We start from the raw sequence: 20,324 nt of genomic DNA on the forward strand, positions 1-20,324 counted from the left end.
GACCAAAAGGAAAAAGGGCCCTATTTCCTCTGCAACCTCTCCTTCAAAAAGTGAAGCCTGGGCACTGGCATGTGAATTGCAAGGAAACCTGTGCTCCCCGGCCAAGGCAGAGAGCAGAGCAGACAGCAAGGCATCCCCCTGCAGACAGCCAGCAGCAGTCCGCAATGCTGGAGTCCTGCACACACCTCAGCTGACCTCACTGGCTGTGGAAAGAAGTCCTTCTAGCCCTGCCACTCTGCCTGAATCTGATGGCCCCCTGGGTGCCTTTCTGCATCTAAAGATCAGTCTAGCCAATCAGGGATGAAGCATGTAACTGTCCCTCTGGTAATCCCAACATATTTGTATTGCAACTCTTATTTTCCAGGATTAATTGCCCAAAGAATGAAAAGGGACAGATTAGTCCATTCAGTGGTTGTCCCAGCATGTCCACACATTCAAAAGCATGAGTATCACCTGCTTCCTCATTTCTATACCAAATTTTAATTTAAGGAACAAACAAGAAAGCAGCAGTAAAATTTTGCAGCAGCAGCCTTGCTCCACTTGGAAGGAAGTCATAAAGTGCTTTTGTTACCTTTTCAGTTTCTAATGGAAAGGATCTTTTTCATAATGAAACAGCATAATCATTTTACAGTGCCTTGTAACAGACAATAATGCTACCTCCATCTTATCTCACTTGTAGAGCCTGCAACAGAGAACATTTTATAACAACAGAAGTAAGCAGACACTGGACAGTATTTCCAGGTCTGTTCAAGATACCAAAACCTATCAGCTTTTGAGAAAGTCCGAATTTATGGGTTCTTGATTTGTTCTAACTGCCTGACAGGACACAAACACAGCTAACGCCTTTTAAAATTAGCCTGCAGGTAGTTGAAAATGCATTTTTTATAACCGAGAGCCACCTAATGGACACTGTCTGCCACATCTGCCCCAAGTGCGGCTCCAGGCCTTGAATATAGAGCACACGTAGGATAGAACTCTGCTCCTACAGAGCTGTTACTGGATTAATGACTTTGGGAACTGTGACACCTCAAAAGCTCCCGAATTCCACAACAATGTACCATTTTGAAAAACAGACTCACAGAGATTAAGTGACAAAAACGCACCAATATTTTCCAGTGAAAAAGTTTATTTTCTTCCTAAACATGCATGTTTTTATATGCAGTGTGTTAGATTCAAGAACACAATCTCTTGCTTCCCAAAAGAAGAGGGAAAGCAATCAGAATATGGATATATTCATGGCTATAAGTACCTCAGACAGAGATGCCTGGAAAGCCTCTGCAGGTATTCTACCTTTTCCTGACCACACAGGAGGAAAGAAGATCACAGGTACCCAAGATTACCAGTCAGCTTTTATTGGCTACAGTAAATGAACAAGAGAATGATCTTTGACATGCCTGGAGGTCATTTCGGTAAGAGATTATTTTTATGGACTGAAGCATTAACAGCTACTGTCTCCTGAAATGAAACTCAGTAATTTTACATTTCACTCTTCATTGCTTAAGAATCAAATGGACTTTTGCAACTGCACACTGAAACCCAGCATTCAATATTTCCCTGAATTCCTCTGTGTGAAGGAAAAAAAAAAAAAACAACAGTGGACATCAAAACAAAAAACAATTAAGGTAAATTACCACTGTCATGCTGTTCTGTCCTACTCATTACCCAGGTTCTCACTCCAAGTCTTACTCCATTGATTAATTTCTCTAACACAGTAGAAATCTTTCTTTTGTCAGGTTAGTTTTCTAAGCAGCATGCTGAATTAACATTGCTCACCTTCCAAACTGTGCATTTATCTTGTACTCCCTGTCTTCCAGGGCACAACTGTCCCACCTTGACTCAAACTAGGAAACCTCTCCAGCTGAAGAACCTGCTGGAGGACAGTCTGCAGTACGCAGAATTCACATACATACCTTCTACTTTCCCTAAAGAAGAATCTTTTCCTAATATTCCTGTCTTCTGTGGCATCTGTCCAGCCCAATCGGTGCCTTCCAAAACCACAGTACAATACAAACATGTACTTCCTGCACTCAGTAAGAGTGATAACCTACTCACTCCAAAGATATGGCTCTAAAACATATGCTAAATATTTGCAGGGGGAAGCAAGGCCACTCTGTTTTTTAAGTCCAGTGCTAAAGAAAGGTGTATGTTTTACAACCTCAGTAACTATGAGGCTGTCAGTAGGGTAGGATATACAACTGCTAGGTCTCCTTGATAAGCTCAAGAACACAAACAACCTTGCAAGAACTGTGATCACTGACCATCTGCTGAGGTTCTGCCACCTGAGGCCACTCACCACTCTACTCACCGAAAAGCTCACAACCAAGGCTGACCTACGAGATGTGTGCTGTCTCTGCAGCACACAGGGCTGAGGGAGCACAGTAACCTCAGCATGGAACACTGTAACCTCCACACATGAACAATTTCGGAAAAATTCTACTAAATGCTAAATGCCAGAATATTGCTTAAAATCTGCATCTCTTCCTTTCCTGCACCTGTGTTGTGGTACAGTGTACTAAGAGGGAGAGAACGTTAATACAGCTCTTTAAATGACAGCTCCCTTGACTTACTTAATCCACTTTATGCCATTGCTTCTCAATGGGAACACCGGCAAAATACTGTGCTGCAGCAATATTAATGATAAAATACAATTATTGAATCAGAATACTGTTCCAAAGCTCTCAGTGGAGAAAACACAAGGAAGACAGGGATTATCGAATATACAGGGAAAACAGAAGAAAAAAAATTACTCAAGATTAAAAAATCCTTTTCTTTTCTCTCATGATGAGGGAGGATCCATCTGCAGCAAAACAACAAATAAAATCTACTGCAAAGTTCTTGTGTTCTTACTGAAGCTTGTTTTGCTTTTCCAATTATTAATTCCTCTAGTGCCACCATAGTATTTATTGAGGTTTACAGACAAAAACAGCTGTAGCCTGTACAGACTAACTGAATATCAACACATTTCCAACTATAAACTAGTTTTAACCACATCATTACTAAAAAAACTCTCACAACTTACATTTGGGATTTACAAACTAGAGACAAACTGAACAGCTTTCATAATTTTAAACACCTTTTTTCTTGTTTTCTGTTCTTCCCTGGCCTGATGAGAGACAGCTGTTCCCTGTTTGAGGAAGAGTCTTAGTCACTGCTAAAAACTCATACAAAGGACAGCATCACCTCTGTTTTGATATACTTTACAAGACAAAAAACCAAAAAACTTATGATGTACTCCATCTACCTCAGTAAAATATCAATCTATTTCTCCAGGTTTGTCTAAAAATTGTTCCACTGAGTAAAAGGCAGGGAAAAACTTCACTAAATGAATCTTTATCAGAAATTAGGAGGAAGGGGAGAAGTCACTTCTGAGACACAAAGTGATACCATACCTCTGGGAACTACTTCTGACTTTGGTTCTTCAACATTAAAAAAAAAAAAGAATATTAGAATGGGAGATAAGCATGTGATAGGCAAGAATGTGCCTATTACAAACACTTTGACGGGTCAGGGCCTTTAGGAGGAATGGGTGGTAATATCTTTGAAATGGGTCTTAATGTCTCTACCAACCTCTCACCCCCAAGTTTGTTACAGAACCTCGACAGTTTGACTCCTGAACTTTAGGGTAATGAACAAATGGGTCCACACAAAGTCTATTCCAGAACCCACATAGCCTGAGCTTCTGAACTTTAAAGGAAAATGACAGGTTCAAGGGGGGAATACATGGTAGGTGGTTTGGGCAGGCTGTACCTTCCGAGTACCTCAGCCAAAGGGGAAAGAAAGAGGGCAACATGCAGTCGGGAATTTAGGATAAAAGGAGGCTGCACCCTCCGAAACCTCAAGAGAGAAACCCCACAGCCATGTGCCCCAGTAGACTCTCTCCCTTTATTCAAATAAAGTTGCAGACTCCTCTGTCTCCTTTATGGATACTGACTTTTCATAGCGTGATTTTCTGCACACATGAAATAGGTCATAATCTGTTCATTTGGATTAAAATGCTATGAAGAATGTTAATTTTCAGATCCTCCATCTCTTTCTTCTTGGTCTCCTTACAGACTAGTTCTGTGATATTTTATGTGTTCCACCTTCTATTTCAAGTAATGTAAATATCCTCAAGTTTCCCAGAAGACTGGTTTTCCACTATGATCCATACACCATTACAAGCTTTACACTGCATCAAAAGACTTCAAACGTGGAACAGTGTTTGGGCTTGTGGTCTTCTCTTAAGTCCTGGTATCTCCTACACATCCTTCCTATCCCCTTCTTCCGGACTCTCATATTGTCCCATTATGTGCTCCTGCCTGTGCATTAATTTTTTCCATAAGAAGGGCACATGCATTTGGAGACCAAGGCTCAGAGTAGAGTTCTCTGGGTAGCAGCTGCTGTGGTCAGTTCTTATCTGACTTAAATGAATCATGTGTCCATCACTCTCAAAGAGCCTTTTCAGAAGTGCCCTACCCAAGAAGATTTTGTAGTACTGTGTTAGGCAACTCTTAATCACCTACAGAAGAGGAAGCATGAAAGTCAACCTCTGAAGTTCTTTACAGCTAAAATAATTGCTTTAAAATTCTGGGATTAAAGCTTTTGTTGCTCAATGCATTAGCAATCTTGAAATTAAAAAAAAACAATTGCCTACCTCTAAAGCACATGCAGAAATCTTTACATAATTAAGTTACTTTACATCAAAAAAGACTGTAAAGGAAGGTTAGCACCATAGCTAATGCTGAGCTAGCATGAGCTAAGTAAATGACTTTTCTTCCGAGGAGCAAACCTGATACAGAAGAGATGATCATGGCTGAAGAGTGAATCATCTTCTCCTCTCTCAACTCCTTCAGACCACAGTTCATTGCCAGGGTATGTCCCTACCTTCTCCTATGTTTAGAAGGCACCTTCACCTTCAAAATTCCTTGAGCTTCTCAGCTGTTTTTTCCCTAGTTGTCTAGGAAACCTTTTCCTATTTTCAATACACTTCAAACAATTACTCTTTGACCACTGATAGATCATATATTGTTTCCAATACCTAGCAAAGGACACAGTGCCCTAGTAGCCCCCCTTCTTTTTAACATAAAGAAAAATTGTTTGTGTTGTACAAAAGGAGATTTCCATTTTAAATACATTACTGATTCTTACTTCTGTGCATTTTCAGTTAAAAGAGAATGCCCAGCTAACCAACCTCAACGAAGGCACACTGTTGTGCATTTAAATCTATGATTACCTGCTTAGTCTTCTCTTAGTCACTACTAAAAGGAATGTTGCAGGTACCTTAAAATACACAGCCAAAAGTTAAATAAATACAAACACATAAAATAATGAGATGCATACTTCTGCTGTAAAGTTACATTAACCAAGCCAAACTCGTCCCTGAACAGAAATGCCATCAATTACTGAATTTGAAAGGCAGTCACCTGGATTCTCCGTCTCTCCTTAAAACATCATGAATCTTTCTGAAATATGGGGTTTTTTTCTTTTTAAAGCAGAGGGAGCTAGAACTTGAAGCAAAATGAAGGGAGCCATTAACCTGAAGTGATATGACAGAGAGACAAGTTCAGGGCGGTAGCGTTCCTCACAAATGAGGGGTAACCTGGCAAAAAATACCTTCCTCTTTCCTAGAGTTTTTAATTTGGCCAGAACGAGCCATAATCCATCCTTCACTGAGGACAGACTTAAAATAAGATCTCTTGCTACTCTGTTGAATTTGGCACAGGAACTCTTTTACCCTTTGGGAATCATGGACTCATTCCAGCAATGGAATGGAAAATATATTTTTACCAACCCTTTTAAAGTTATTCCAAAGTTTAAAAATTGGTTCAGAAAAATCAACAATGCAACATTACAGGTTTACCTCTCAGGGAATTAACCTTAAGGCTTTTGTTAACAACTAGTCTTTAAAAAAACTCCAGGACAAATTTTCCTTTTACACCCCAGGGACTGCCAGCTACATTCAGCTAAAATAACTCCTAAGTGCCTGTGCCCACATGTGTCTTGAATGTTGATGACACTGTTCTCATCTGAAACTTCACTCTGATCTTTGGGAAGCAACAATGTACATCTTTACCTTGCATCTTTCTTTAGCATGGAAAATAATTTATAGCTGCTGTTACATCTCTGCTGAGGCTGCTGCAGTCCCTATGTGGAAGCAAGGCAACAAAAGATGTCAAAACATTCAAGGCCAAGGCAAAGAAAACAGAAAAAGCTGGAATAAAACCTGAAATCTCTTGTGATTTCACTCCAAAGTAAACCACAGGCCCCTTAAAGTGGTAGGTACTTCAAAACTGTAGGGGGGAAAATTCCTTGCGTATAAGACACATGAAGCCCAGTCATTCATGGCATACCTTTAAAATGGAGCTCTTCAACCCATTCTGTATTTTGAAACCTCACAAGCCAGCTCTGCCTTTGCTATAGGCACCCTACAGAAAGCTTTCAGGAAGGCAATTTGTCTAGCACAAAATAAATGTAACAATAGAAACAAAACTGCGTTTTTATAGCTCAGTTTTCCAGCTGCACAAGAATATCCCAGGTTAAACCAGAAGGAGGAAGGGTGAGGAACCTTGAAGAACAGCTTAGGATCATGCTGGAGCTGAATCTTATTTACTCAATTTTCTGTATCATAGCAAATTTCAGCACTAAAAAAGCAGATCATGTTTCAGGTACTTAAAGCCTGCAGTGAGGCAACACGTAACTGCTCATTCAATTATTTTGTAATTAGCCAGAGGTGCAATCATTTTCCCAAACAACATTACTCAGTTTTTCCCTACCTAGCAATTCTTCTGCCATATCTAACAATGTTTTGTTTATACTGCATCCAGCTTTGATCTGTTTGCATTGATGTATACTGGGAAAATCTCTGCTGCCATCCCCTAGCACCTCATGAAGAGCAGCACAGAAGGGAGGAGGAAAAGGAACAGGAGGAAAACAGGAAAGCAACCTGCAGCTCTGTGTTCTGTACACATAGCAGAGGAGTAACACGCCTTGACCACCACGTTTAATGGAAACTGCATGAACATTACCAGCCAAAATGGTTGTGGGAAGAAGAAGGGTTAAAAAGTGTTCTGCATTTTGCAAAAAGGGACTCACCAAGTTCACTGTGGAAAGATCATTAACAGTGTCTTCGAGAAGGACAAAGCATGATTAGTTATCGGGGTTACAGACATTAGGCAAGGACACAGCACTACTTAAGCACGTTTTGCAGAGAATTCATTACTTTTACAGCTGAAAGTTCTAGGTGAACTCGTTAAGAATCAGTTTCTGCTAGTGCAGAGCCTCTCAGAGCAGGTAACTGCATTGTTGACACAGTAATTTGACAGAATCAGGGGGTTCATTCTTGTACTCCCTGTCTCTTTCAAATTAGTGGAGGACAATACAGTGTAACAACAAAAAGGAGGAAAGAGATTTTGTCCACAACAATGTCTCTGGGATTCACAGAACGACTGTGTCCTGGCTGGTTGATGTAATCGAAACACAAGGCACCTGTGTTAGAACCAACACAGGTTTTGTACTAGTAATCAAACCTGGAAGAGGCCTATGAAGTTTGTCCCACCCAAACAAGCTTAATACAATTTTTTTTGTACCAAGAGAAGGGAAAGCAGTTTTCTTTCCCTTTTAGTAGGGCATACTGCAACTTGTCAGAGACAAAGCACTTGGTGTTACTCCTGGGTGGGGATGGATGCAGTGACACGTTTTACTCTCCTCCCCTATGCTTTTAAAAAGAGAATATTTTAGGCAGTGCCTTCCAAAAATAATTGAAGGATTTCCCCCCTTTCCCCCATTAATTCCTATACTGGAAAGAAAAAAAATTAACATCCTCTTTTGATGCATTTGAAAAGGAATGGGAAATACCACCTTAAAAGTAACAGAAGGTTTTCAGGTAACTTCTGTTCACAAGCCACCTGCCTCACTTCTCCCCTACCACTCTTCCATTTATACTGACTGCTAGGAAAAGTCTCTGGTTTCCCTTAGACAAACTATGCTTTTTATATTTTATTTACTTGTTTTTAAATCAACTACTTTCAGGTCATTTTGAATCATGCCATTCCTGTAATGTCTGTAGCTGTCCCTGTATTTTGAGCGTGGCCTCCAGAGATCAGTCACGTGAAGCTGATCTCTTACCATCTCATCCATCTCACTTTCCTCCACAATGGCCCACCCAAGAATTCTGGATGGTAGCAAGCAGCACTCAGGTCACTTGCACAGTACATTTCTAATCTAGGTCAAGTGACTTTTGGAAAGGTACCTTTCTGGACCAAGGCATATTTTTTTAGTATGAAAAAAATAAATGTCAAATTGCATTAAAGCTCTTTTGTGTTTGTCAGACTACTGACTGACTTCCGGGGGGGGAAGGGGGTAAATGAAGAGGTCTGAGTAACACCATCCATGCACTGCCCAAAGAGAGTGGGCAGATGCAGAGGAGAATCCAACCCCACAGTACTTTGGGAGACTTCCTTATCTTACAGTTTTTCATTTCAGTAGCTTCTAACAGTGCCAGTGAAAGATGCTCTTTTAAACAAACAACAGGAACAAAGGATTTTCAAAATTGCATTTCACTACCAAAAATTACACACACACTCATACTCCCAAAATGTCTAAAACCAGAATTGTAAATAACATGGCTGAAGCCTGCACTTCTGTAAAAAAGCAGAGCTGCACAGTTGCTCCAAAACCAAAACCACAGGCAAGTCAATGTCCAGTTGTTTGTATCTTCTGTAGGATCAAACCAACGGTATCCTCTTCAACCAGCACAGAATTTTTAGATGCCTGTGTAACATCTGAACTGTGCAAGTATTTAAACTGTGGTAAAATTTGCCACTTTGACTTACCAAGTGAATTACCACAGATCTATTGGGTGACCTATAGAGAGAATCTCCTTTTTCTCTTCCATGACAGCATTCTATGTGAGCCACAAAATTAATGATGTAGAATATCAAAATCTTCTTCAAGAGTTGAAGCTTTCATTTAAATATTCACAGCCTCAACACTGCTTTAAGATAAATGATTTTATATTAACAGTAAATGAGACAGATTTACAAAGTCAGTAAGAATTCATAAGTTTTGCATTTTAATCACTCATAGCCACTGTATTTGACTTACTCCACAATTTCCTCAGAAAATGAAAAAGTTCTGAAGAGTGAGTTATTCTCAGTGTAAATCTCTAGCAAGCCTCTGTCAGCCATGTTAGTACTTTCACCAGTGGATTTTCCTGCCTTCTGACTGCAACAACACAACCAGTTTAATTACTTCATTACCTAATGATTTCTAACCTTAAAAGATTGCAAATATATGTAAAGTTAAACTAATAAACAGCAATTCTCCATGGAATAGAAGAAACCACTGTAAACATCAGTATAACTTGTGAATTCCCTAGCCCTACACTTTTACAAAGACAAAAGTAAAAATCTGTAGAGGTCTACAAAAGGATATGTATGTACCAAACATAAAAGAGGGAAATAAAATACCATAATTCTAATACAGTATTTGCTTGGCACAAATTGTACATTCCCTTGGCTGTATTACAGTAACAACCTGTGGGAAGCTACCATTCCAAAAAATATAGCTTGAAAAGAAGTTTCAGCACTGGACATTTGTTGGGAAGACTAAGCCCCTTATAGTTTTGCTGGCAAGTTGGTTTTTTTTTTACTTATATATTTATTAATTTCCAGTTTTCAGCAGTTCATTGTACCTTCGTTCAACTACAGGGAAAGAACTGTTTAGTTTACAGCACAGTTTTATATGCAAATTACATTCAGTAGAGTCTCTACTCATCATAAGTGTCAACAGAAAAAAAACAGGATGACAGATTTAAAGCTTGAGATTTTTTCAGAAACTTTGAAGGAACACTGAAATTACAAAGCATGCTGAACTCACTGTAAAGCATTTTTTCTAAGCATGTGCCAAATGAAGTATATTAAAGCGTTTTTCTTCTAAATGTGCTGTGAGACTTCATGCTCTATTTTCTAGTTCTAAGTATTTGAGATAATTAGGAAAGTTCTGTCTGCTGCATGGAATCAAACTTACTGTTTTCTTAAGTCCCCCTGAATTTAAGTTTGCTTCTACTCTGTGAAAATATTTCTATTACATTTAGTAACACTGGAGACAAAGCAACTTTTTGACCCCACACAAATCAAAATTCAGAAAATTCGGAGTTCAAAATGAAGAGATATTTTACTGCCAATAGGAGGGAAAAAAGTCTTAACAAATCAGCCAGTTGCTGCACTAACAACGTCAAATAAAGAAATTGTAGAGCTTATTCTACCCTTTATCAATAATGCATGGCTGCGCACAGACAATTTATAGCTGTTTTCCATCACTGGGTATTGTGCAGTACTAAATTAAGTCGACAAAATTCAAGGACAGTCCACCCACACAGCTACTGTAAGCCAGCCAGGCCACTTTGAATAAACATTTTAAAGGCATAAAGTGAGTTTTATTAGCATGCTGAGACACAGTTCCTAGTGGACAAAGCGTCTCCCTTGAAAAAGTAAAAGTACATTTAGCAGAAAGAAAGATGAGTTACCCTTGTGCCTTACATGTAGAGAGAAACAGCAAAAGAGGAAATAAAAAATAGATAGGTAACAGCTCAAAACCCTAAACTTGTTAAGACTAAAACATGAAACAAGAGAATTTATTTTCTATACTAGAAACTGATTGTCATTCTCAAAAAATCCTGAGAGGTGCTGAACTGGTGTAAGGTTCTGAAGGCAAAAGAACTAAAACCCAAAGATGTTTTGGCAGGATTTTTTTTTTTTTTTAATGTTTCAATTGTTCCAAAGATTAATAGAATTACTTTTTAATCCTTCACAAGTAATATAAATCAGAAAAGTACACAAGCCTTTTATCAATATAAAGATCTAGTTACTGTACTGAAATAACTCAGCAGCATTTACTGTGCCAGTAAAAGAAGTGAGGGGTGGGGTCCCTTCCACAGACCAAATTCACCAAAATATGGTATGGCACAAGCTGGTTGCTTTTGGTCAGTACCACCACTTCCAACCACAGTGGGCCCCCAGCACCTGAATGCCTGAAATGCAAGAAAGCACCAAGGAACTTGGAGCACATCACATGCTGGCCACCAGCAGCACAGGACGCAGACGCAAGGTCTACACATCCAACAGTTTTCCCCGGACTCTGCTCCGGCAGTGAGCGATATGCAGCTGCGCCCTCCACCTGGGCCCTCCTCAGCTGGGTTTCAGACATGGAGTCAGGTGCAACCAGCCACAAGGTGGATGGCAGCACCACCAGGAGGTGGGTTTGGGTCACACTGCAGACTTCTACTGCTGTTTCTTTTACAGTCAGGCTGCACAGCTAGCTTCCCTCCAGGAAGTGTTGGCAAGCATGAAGTTCGTGACAACCTCTTCATACACAGAACACCACTCCAGCTGGGACCCTCCAGGTGTCTCTGGCAACTGGCATGACAAGATGACATGGAAAAAGTCCTTATGTGCAATGTGGGAAGGTGGAAGCTGTAACACAGCACGGCTGGGTAGCTTGATGGCCCTGTGGCACATTTAAGCACAACCACAAATAAGGGGAGGAAGGATGAAAGAACCAGAGCTTAAGCCACAACTGTTTGAAATTAGTCAAGTGAAAATACCTGGTCAAATTAAAAAAATGTGACTGTATTTATTGTGCAGTCAATTGAGAGTTGTGCAGTCTGTTGAGAGAAGAAAATCAATTCTGTTCAGTCGTATTTGGATTTGAGCAAAGCTTAACTTCACTCACAATACACGTACTTTCTCAAAAATCAGATCTCCCTTGCACATGAAAGTATGTCAGGGACCTCTGAAGCCAACTAATCAGTGTGTAAAACTCCAATTTAACTGCTCCAGCAAGCACTGAAAATTCAGAAAGTGAAAGGCCAGATTTCAAGATAAACAGAAGTGTAAAAAACCTGCAGCTTAAGGACCAGCTAAACAAGGCGATTGTTGAGCATTTGTATTTGAACCAGTCTGCATTTTAATCTGTCAGAAGTAAAAGGTTTTCTTCATAAGGTTGGTTGTTGTTTTTATTGTTTTCCCTCTTAAACAGGCTGAGTTTCTGCTATAAAAAGTGAAAATGCTGGTTTGAGTCTGATGATAAACTCTCTTTTTTACTAAAATCAAGACTAAATTAAGGCTACAGGAACAGCTTTGAGAAAACCCAGGCAATCCCAGGGAAGCAGTCATGGTTTTATAAATGGAAATTAATTTTAATAAGTCTGTTGCTCATCTCACATTGCCAAAGTCTGTGATCCAATTAGAAGTGCAGTGCTTTAATGATCTGCAAAGGGATCACACTCAGTGAAGTTCAGAAAGAGACAAAATGCTCTTGGGCCCTCTCCATGGAGTGTATCACACCAGTGAGATGCTGGCTTTGTAATTCACAGGCAAAAAGCACGGGGGTGTTCACATTAGTACTTCAAGGTATCAGTACCTGTACAAATGCAAAATGCCTTGAGCACTATGAAATGGTGCGTTACCATCACAGCGCACACACTCTTCAAACACTTGTGTTTTGCAGAGAGAAACTAAGCCCACTTCTCCCAAAACTTGCTGAATTAGTAACTTTACACCTAGTGTACTGAGATTTCATTGTTAGCACCTCTCTGTGCTGATGGCTGTTGCCATTAATGCCTCCCCTGCCCTCTGTAACTGCCCAGGGCTACTGGTGTGTACAGGACTGCTCACCGCCACTCCACCTAAGGACAAGCAAAGATACATTTGTATCTATGTAGGTATGTAACGTGGAGGGTACTTAAACTCCGAGCACCTGAAAAGGAAATCTCTTCACCCTGCTCCTCTCCATATCCACAGCCTTGTGACAAGAGCTGACACTGTCTACTTCTCAATGACTTTACCTGGTGCTCCTGTGCTTTCCAAGGCAGTCAGCAATCATCCCCGTTGTCAGCTCCCTGACAGCAGACACAAGTCTGCTCTGGATTTTCCAGCCTTTCTGCAATCATACTCTTCCTCTGTCTGCATGTGTTTTCTTACAGCACCCTCCCCTCATCTCCCATCCTGTACCTTGCAGGGCCACCCATTGCACCCTGCTGGACATCCAAGCTGTGACTGCCCTATGTTACTGGCACCTGCTGCAGTGCACTGGCAGGCCTGGGGATCTTCAAAGACAACCTAAGAGCCCCTATGGGCATATATACACACATTTCCTCCACTTCAAAGCAGATGCTTGGCTGATGGCATCCACTTCTACAGCCAGAACATAGCTGCAGCACACAGCCACACGGGAACTGGGACCAGCCTAGTCACAGCAACAGTATGTTTCCTTATTTTGCCTTTTCTAAGCATTTCTCCTTCTGTATCAAAACACTTCTTTGCCCCCAGCAAAGATAAAATCCACCTACAGATGCTTTTCCTGGTGAAAAGAATAATCTCCAGAAGAGCAAGAGCCCAAGTACACCCAAGTGAAGAACAGCATCCTGCAAGGAGGAACAGACACTGCTCTATGAGCGAGAGCCCAGGGACAATCCAAAATGCGCTGGTATGAGGCCTGCAGAGGAAGTGCACACAGGCTTCCCAATCATTGCAGCGTGTCCCAGGTCTACTGCAGCACCCTCTGCCCCCTTTCTGAAATCCTTTTTACACAACAGAGACAGAGAGTCAGTGGAGTCTGGGTGTTTCCAACTACACACACAGACCTCTTAATGTGTCTAAAGTTCATGGAGTAACAAAGAATGGCAGGAGATCTGCTTTTCCACACTTTCACAATTGGGGAAAACCATCTGGTGCCCACATGTCTTTGGAATCACTAGATTCAGGAGCCCTTTACCGGCCCCAGAAGCTGGCAGCAATTCAAGTCCGCATCTGTAAGCGCCAAATCTACTCCACACTCAAAAGCCAAACGAGCCATCCCCCACTGCTTGTTTGCACTCTGATTAACAAAGTAAAAATAGCACAAGACAAGCAATTAGCCATCCTAGATAATAACAATTGTCAAGAGACTAAATCCTTCCTCTTCAAAAGAGAAGTTCAGTTTCAGGTGTGTCTTACCCCTCATCCAACTCTGCAGCACACTGCAGTGCATGTAATAAGGTGGGCAGGCAGTGACACTCATCAAATGTAAATAAAAACAGGATTCACCTGCCACTTCAAACAGCAGCTGTCAAACGTGAAGCAATCCAGGAGTCAGTAGCAAAGAGCCTTTACCCATCTGGGTTTCCTTTCTTAGAGATTTAATTCAGGCCATCCCTTTGGTCTTGCTCTTAACACTGATCTTCGCACAGGGAAAAAGAAAAAAAAAAAGAAATCTATACAGCCCTGTCCTGCTGGGGTATTTACATGCAGTCACTGGTCATCTGCAGCAATAAGAGGCCATGCTGCTCACTGGGCACTGCATAAACGTGGTACTGACTGACTCCCTGACAGTCTGGTGTCTGGCTGCTCTGCTGTGCTGCTAAGAAAATGCAGCAGCACTACAGTGCAGCTGAAAAGGCAGCCATAAATCCAAAAGATGCGTACAAATCATGGGTAATTAATGAAAGATCACAGCAGCAATGTCTAGTCAAAGTAGAATGGTCACTTTTCTAGCTACACTCATGTTTAGCTTCACAGCCTCATTCTTCCTGATGGAGAATTTGTCTCGGCAGGGTACTATATAGGGACTGAAGACCACCTACTACTAAATAATTATTGATACATAGATAGAAGGACTAAGATATTTTAATGGAAAGATACACAAGCACTTAAAAGTGTAGAATTAATGATTTAGGAAAAGAAAATAATTGTTTCTTTATGAATGTTTCTTCAAATTGCATGGATTTTGTCTTACTGAAGTCAGTGAATCGGCTTCTAACCAACAAATACTGATAGCTGGGTCCAATACAAGACTTTAGGTTCATATAGTTTTGTGCTGATTTTGGCTAGGGTGGAGTTCATTTTCCTCACAGTAGCTGGTAAAAAGCTGTGCTTTAAATTTGTGCTAGTAACAGGATTGATAACACAGGGAAATTTTAGTTATTGCTGATGAGTGCACGCATAATGTCAAGGCCTTTTATTGCTCCTCATACCACGCCACCAGCAAGGAGGCTGGGAGTGCACAAGGAACTGGGAGGGAACGCAGCCAGGACAGATGACCCCAGCTGACCAAAGGGATATTCCAGACCATATGGCATCACACTCAGCATATAAAGCCGAGGGAGGAAGGAAGAGGGACCATTTGGAGTGATGGAGTTTGTCTTCCCAAGTCACTGTTATGTGAGATGGGGCCTGGCCTTCCTGGAATGGCTGAACACCTGCCTGCTCATGGGAAGTGGTGAATTAATTCCTTGTTTTGCTTTGCTTCCATCCTGGTTTTTGCTTTCCCTATTAAACTGTCTTTGTCTCAATGCACGAGTTTTTCACTTTCACTCTTCTGGTTCTCTCGCCCATCCCACTGGTGGGAGAGGAGTGAGTATGGGAGTAAACGACAATAGGTTGATTAGACAGCAAGAGGTGGGGCTAGGACAGTCTGTGGAACCATGTCTGTCTTCTTCCCGCTACCCCACCAAAAGAAATCATACCTTACCTTAAAAGACTGTAACAGAAGTGCCAGTCTCTACTTTCCTTTAGGCCTTTTTAAACATCAGAAAATGCAGCAGATTCAGCTAATTCAATGTTTCAGCATTTGACAGCACATTCAGGAACCTCAGAGTCATCCTACAAGAACAGAAATTAAAAGAACCAATTAGTCATTGCATACGTCGTGCAATGTATCTTATGCTTAAAACTGCTGATACCTGGAAGGGCCATGCTGCTGAACAATAAGGAAATTACCAACAACCACAAAAATGAAAGACTAAGTTATTTTTTGTTTCCAAGGTGAAATGCTCAAGCACACTTTGGCTACAGCACCCTGAGGAGAAAGCATGCATCTCACAATAGCTGTGTCATCCTGCCCTGCCTTCCCAATTTAAATCTTTGTTCAAACAACAGTCCATGTGAATGCACAGAAACAAAGCTCCAGGCATGTCAGGATACACCAGCCACACCAGTTACAGAAACAGAGCAGTAAATGTTTGCAACCTGGTACTAGTTTGAACGGGGAAATGCATCAGAAGCCCATGTGAGCTCAGTATTAGCACTTTATAAGCAAAGATCTTGATGTATGTGGAAGACACATGGAGGTACTTTATAAACTACAGGAAAAGGAGAAACATTTACAGATGGACTTGGCTCATTTCCCCGGACAGGCTTTTCTCAAAATTCTCATCTTACAAGCACTCAACCTGTACTAAGTAAAGACACTCCAACTGTAGCAGAGTTCAGGCCTGCACCACCACGGCACATAAGGCAGCTCTCTTCCTCCACAGCAACTCAAAGATGTTCCACCACTAAGGTTTAGATACTTGTTTTTCAGCTCCAACCCGTGTTTAATTCCCCACAAGAGCAAACTTCCCAAAAGTAGAGGCACATCCACACACGCACCAACAGGGTTCCTTGCACTGAGATATCCTGCCTCACAGCCACTCACAGGTACAGTCCCAGTCAGCTGCACCCTGAGGCAGTTCCAATGTGTAACAGCTGCACAATGATGCCACTTTGACACTTGACAGCTATGGAGTGATGGGCCAGCAGAAAAACTTACCTGTATCTAGCATGATTACTCAAGAGAGTTTTAAAGATTATTTTCAGGCAAAAGACACTTCTTATCATACAGGTTGTTAAGTACTTCCCTAAAGCATTGGTATGAACATACAAAGTGACCTCTGTCCCGTTTTGTAAAATGACAGCGATTGGGGGCTTAATGGAGTGGAAGCCAATCATATCAAGTAAAAATTATAGAGGTTTTTATTAAAAATTAATAAAAAATCTAGCATTGAAAGCATGTCACAGGCCAATGTGCCTACACAGAGATAGATAGATTGTTCTAACCCTACACTGTTTACAAATCCTTTAAAAAGCTTCCTAAGGGTTAATTATCTTCATAAACTAAAATAAAAAATAGCATTTGAAGGGAAACTACAAGGGTCCATGTCTTTGGAAGGAGTGGAGGGGGAAACTAAGTTGGACACCTACATTTGTTAAAAAACAGAAATCCAAAAGCCTCAATCTTAAATAAGCTTTAAATTAGTATTCAGTGTTCTTAAGTTACTCCAAGGAAATAGCAATAAATTTCTTCACCCCTCCTGTTTCCAATACTTTCTCAATTTACTTTTACTTTTAGACATTTATGTAAAATATGAACATTTTACACAGCAAGGTTACCTATTCATGATACCTTCAAAACGCCTTCCTTATAATGGGGGTACATTCTAAGATGATTACAAATATCTCCATTTACATAATAATAAAGACTGCAATGCATAAGGAAACTGGAGATTATAGGAAACAAATTATATCCTTGGAGCTCTATATTCACAGATTATGGGAAGTACCACAATCATTGCTTTTCTCTATAACCTCCTGCACTACACTTCTGAATAAAGCAGTGCAGCAGTTTCCAGATGTTCAATCAGCAGTTATACACCCTGGGCCACTGTTCAAGGACACAAAAACGCGTCTTTCAAACCCCTGCTGCCATGTGTCCCTATACCATGGTGTCAAGATCATTCAGGTATTTCTCATGGGTTAATTTTTCTCCAGCAGATTTCACATTCTGCACATTGTCCCACAGCTAACATAAACGCCCTACTGGGTACTCTGTAATTTAGCTGAAGAGAGTTTATGCCCACACCTGTTCCAGATCAGCCTGAAAACACAGTAACTGTGCAACACCAAAGGCCAGAACCAGGATGCAGCTTGAGCCCCAAGATGAACTAGTAACAATGCTGTGGAAACTGATCCTTTTTGTCAAAGAGAACTGATCAAAAGTCAGAAATCCTTTAGGAGCTAAGATTTATCACATACCGTACTGTTTTCCACACCAGATAGAAAGAATGCTTCAGTTTCACTTTTTACCCCAAACAAATCACAGCATGCATGTGTACACAATCATCTGACTCCTACACATCCAAGCACAACCAAAACAAAAAACAGTACACCATACACCCATTTTTTCCCTTAAGGGGAGAACAAACCACACCTAACAGATATTAATAAAAACACCAAACATTAGAAAACATTCTGTTACAACGGGTATTTTAAAAAAATCTATGTAGTATTAAGCAAAATTTAAATCTGTACAAAATGGATGGATGTATCTCACATTAAAAAAGTAACTGTTCTTCTAAACTGCCTCACAAATGGCAATCTAATTTCATTTCCAGCCAGAAAATTTACTCAGTGATTAGCATGACAGTGTTAAGCAGAAGGAAAGAAAAGCAGAAATTAAACCAAACATCAAACAGTTAAGCAGAGATATTGAATATACAACAGGAGTGCATTTACTGATAAAGTTGTAATTTTTACATGAAGTTCTAACCTTTGTAACATTTTAGATTTAAGCAAAACTTGCTGTGTAACAGAGAGTCCTTAAAATCCCAAAGACATGGTGTTAACAATTCTTAACAAAAGGTCCACATGTTTCACAGCATACTTCACTAGCCTGACAAGTTCCCTACAGATGGGTAACACATGTATTCCATCTTCTCTCCTTTTCCATTCTAAAACTGTTCAACACCTCCTCCCACACGCTCCTCCAACACACACACTTCCCTCCAGCAGACAGCAGCCTGATTCACTTATCTAAAGAGGAATTTACGCTGGCCTGAAAAAACACCAGCCCCTCAACTGCAAGGCCATGCCTGGATAGTTTATTGAGATATTCCTCAGATGTTATATCCAACAAGCACTGCTAAGTCAGCTAGAGATGTCCTGCATAGCACCAGAAGGGTAGTTACATTCTCGGTGTGAAGGAGACATCATTTTAAAATAAATCTGAGTGTAACATTTCCAGTGGTGAAGACACTATTTCCTGGTGAATATGTTCTACCATTTTTGGTCAGAAAGCCTTTAAGCTGTCAAAAGCACTATCCAGCCGTGGTAAATTTCACTGACATAAGTTCTCATAATTACTAGAGAAAATAACTAAGGCTATGTCAGGGTGGCACAAAGCACCATGCTAATTACCCCTTCAGAGACACTAATTAATCCGGGCAGGACACCACAGTAACGTGACTGCTCTGCCTGGGGAATCTCCCAATGCTGATGTATCGTGCCATTTGGATACCTGCCTCCCACCCCAAGCAGTCTCTATCAGATGGAAGAAGAGCCTTACACCAAAGATGAGCCCTTCATGGAGGGGTGTTTCCTCTCAGAAGCTGTGTGTTTTACTGAAATCGACGATCTTCAGCACACAAGACTGAACTGCACCAATTCTTGACAAACAGTAAAATAATCGACAAGCAATTACTGAGCATCCTCGGCTGCTAGGAGGAGCAATGTGAGAGGGTATACCTACAGACAGTCTCCTGGGCCCCAGAAGAAAAGGTTCAGGTCAGCATCTCAGAGGAGCCACGTGTAACGATAATGGTGATTGTCTGACAATCAGCTGCGGCCATTCATGCCACATTTTAACAGACACATTTAAAACAGACCACGGAGAAACCCTCCAGCACTAGTGTAAATGTTCTCCATTTAGTAAGCTCCAAGGAGCAGGTAATGGTGTGGTTGTTAGCAGGGCAGAAGTTACACTGTTGCCAAAGTGACTTTGCTTTCAACTTTCTGGCAATAAAACAAGCCCTGCGCTGAAGCCAGAACACTTTATCTACTGTACCTGATGCGACCTCTTGGTACCGAGAAGTGCTCTTCACGTACTGCAAATGGACTTTGATCTTCTTTTGACTTGTTAAAACACATACGGTAAGGAATAACGTACTCAGCAGTCGCTTAAAGCACCTGTCCCAGTAGGAACTGGTTTTTGAACAACCAGAGGGCAATAGGGAAGGGGAACACACCTGATAGACAATACAACCTGCAGGAGAACACAGCCTCATACCTGTCCACAACACAGAATGAAAAGACACAGAAGGGTCATTCCCTGTGGCACAAACAAGCAAAAAGAAAATGGAAGTGTTTTACTGCATGCAGAACAATTTCAGATTCTGAAGAGCCCCTATTGAGTCCCCTTTCTCCTCCTCACATATACACATTTAAAAATTACTAATTTCTGAGACAATCCTGTTCTTATGGCCTCTCTCAACAGAGACCTTTCGCAAAGCCCATTAATTCCGGAGGATTTACTTAAGTGACATGGATCACATTGCAGGTAAATGGGATACACCAGCTCAGCTAGAAGCTGCAGGCAAGGCTGGCTTCTCACGTGTCAGTCACTTTTGCACAGACAGAGGTCACAGCACAAGGAAGGGCAGCTTCACCTTGGGTTTGTACCACTGTGTTCAGAAGTTGGTGACTGCTTTCAACACGTGGGCTGTTTCTTGTGGCAAAAGGACAACTGTCAAACAGAGTGCACTGCTTTGAGACAGG

At 41.0% G+C, this 20,324-nt stretch overlaps 1 protein-coding gene across 3 annotated transcripts in view; it reads right to left on the reverse strand.

Annotated features, from left to right (window-relative positions):
* Positions 1–20,324, reverse strand: part of KANK1 (KN motif and ankyrin repeat domains 1) — a 129,476-nt gene that overhangs the window by 80,763 nt on the left and 28,389 nt on the right. For all 3 annotated transcript variants that reach the window (XM_039566917.1, XM_039566918.1, XM_039566919.1), the window contains one exon: positions 15,487–15,617. The gene's annotated coding sequence lies outside the window, so the exon portion shown is untranslated. The remainder of the gene's footprint in view (positions 1–15,486; positions 15,618–20,324) is intronic.

The sequence above is a fragment of the Corvus cornix genome, chromosome Z, assembly GCF_000738735.6.
Source record: "Corvus cornix cornix isolate S_Up_H32 chromosome Z, ASM73873v5, whole genome shotgun sequence".
NCBI lineage: Eukaryota > Metazoa > Chordata > Aves > Passeriformes > Corvidae > Corvus > Corvus cornix.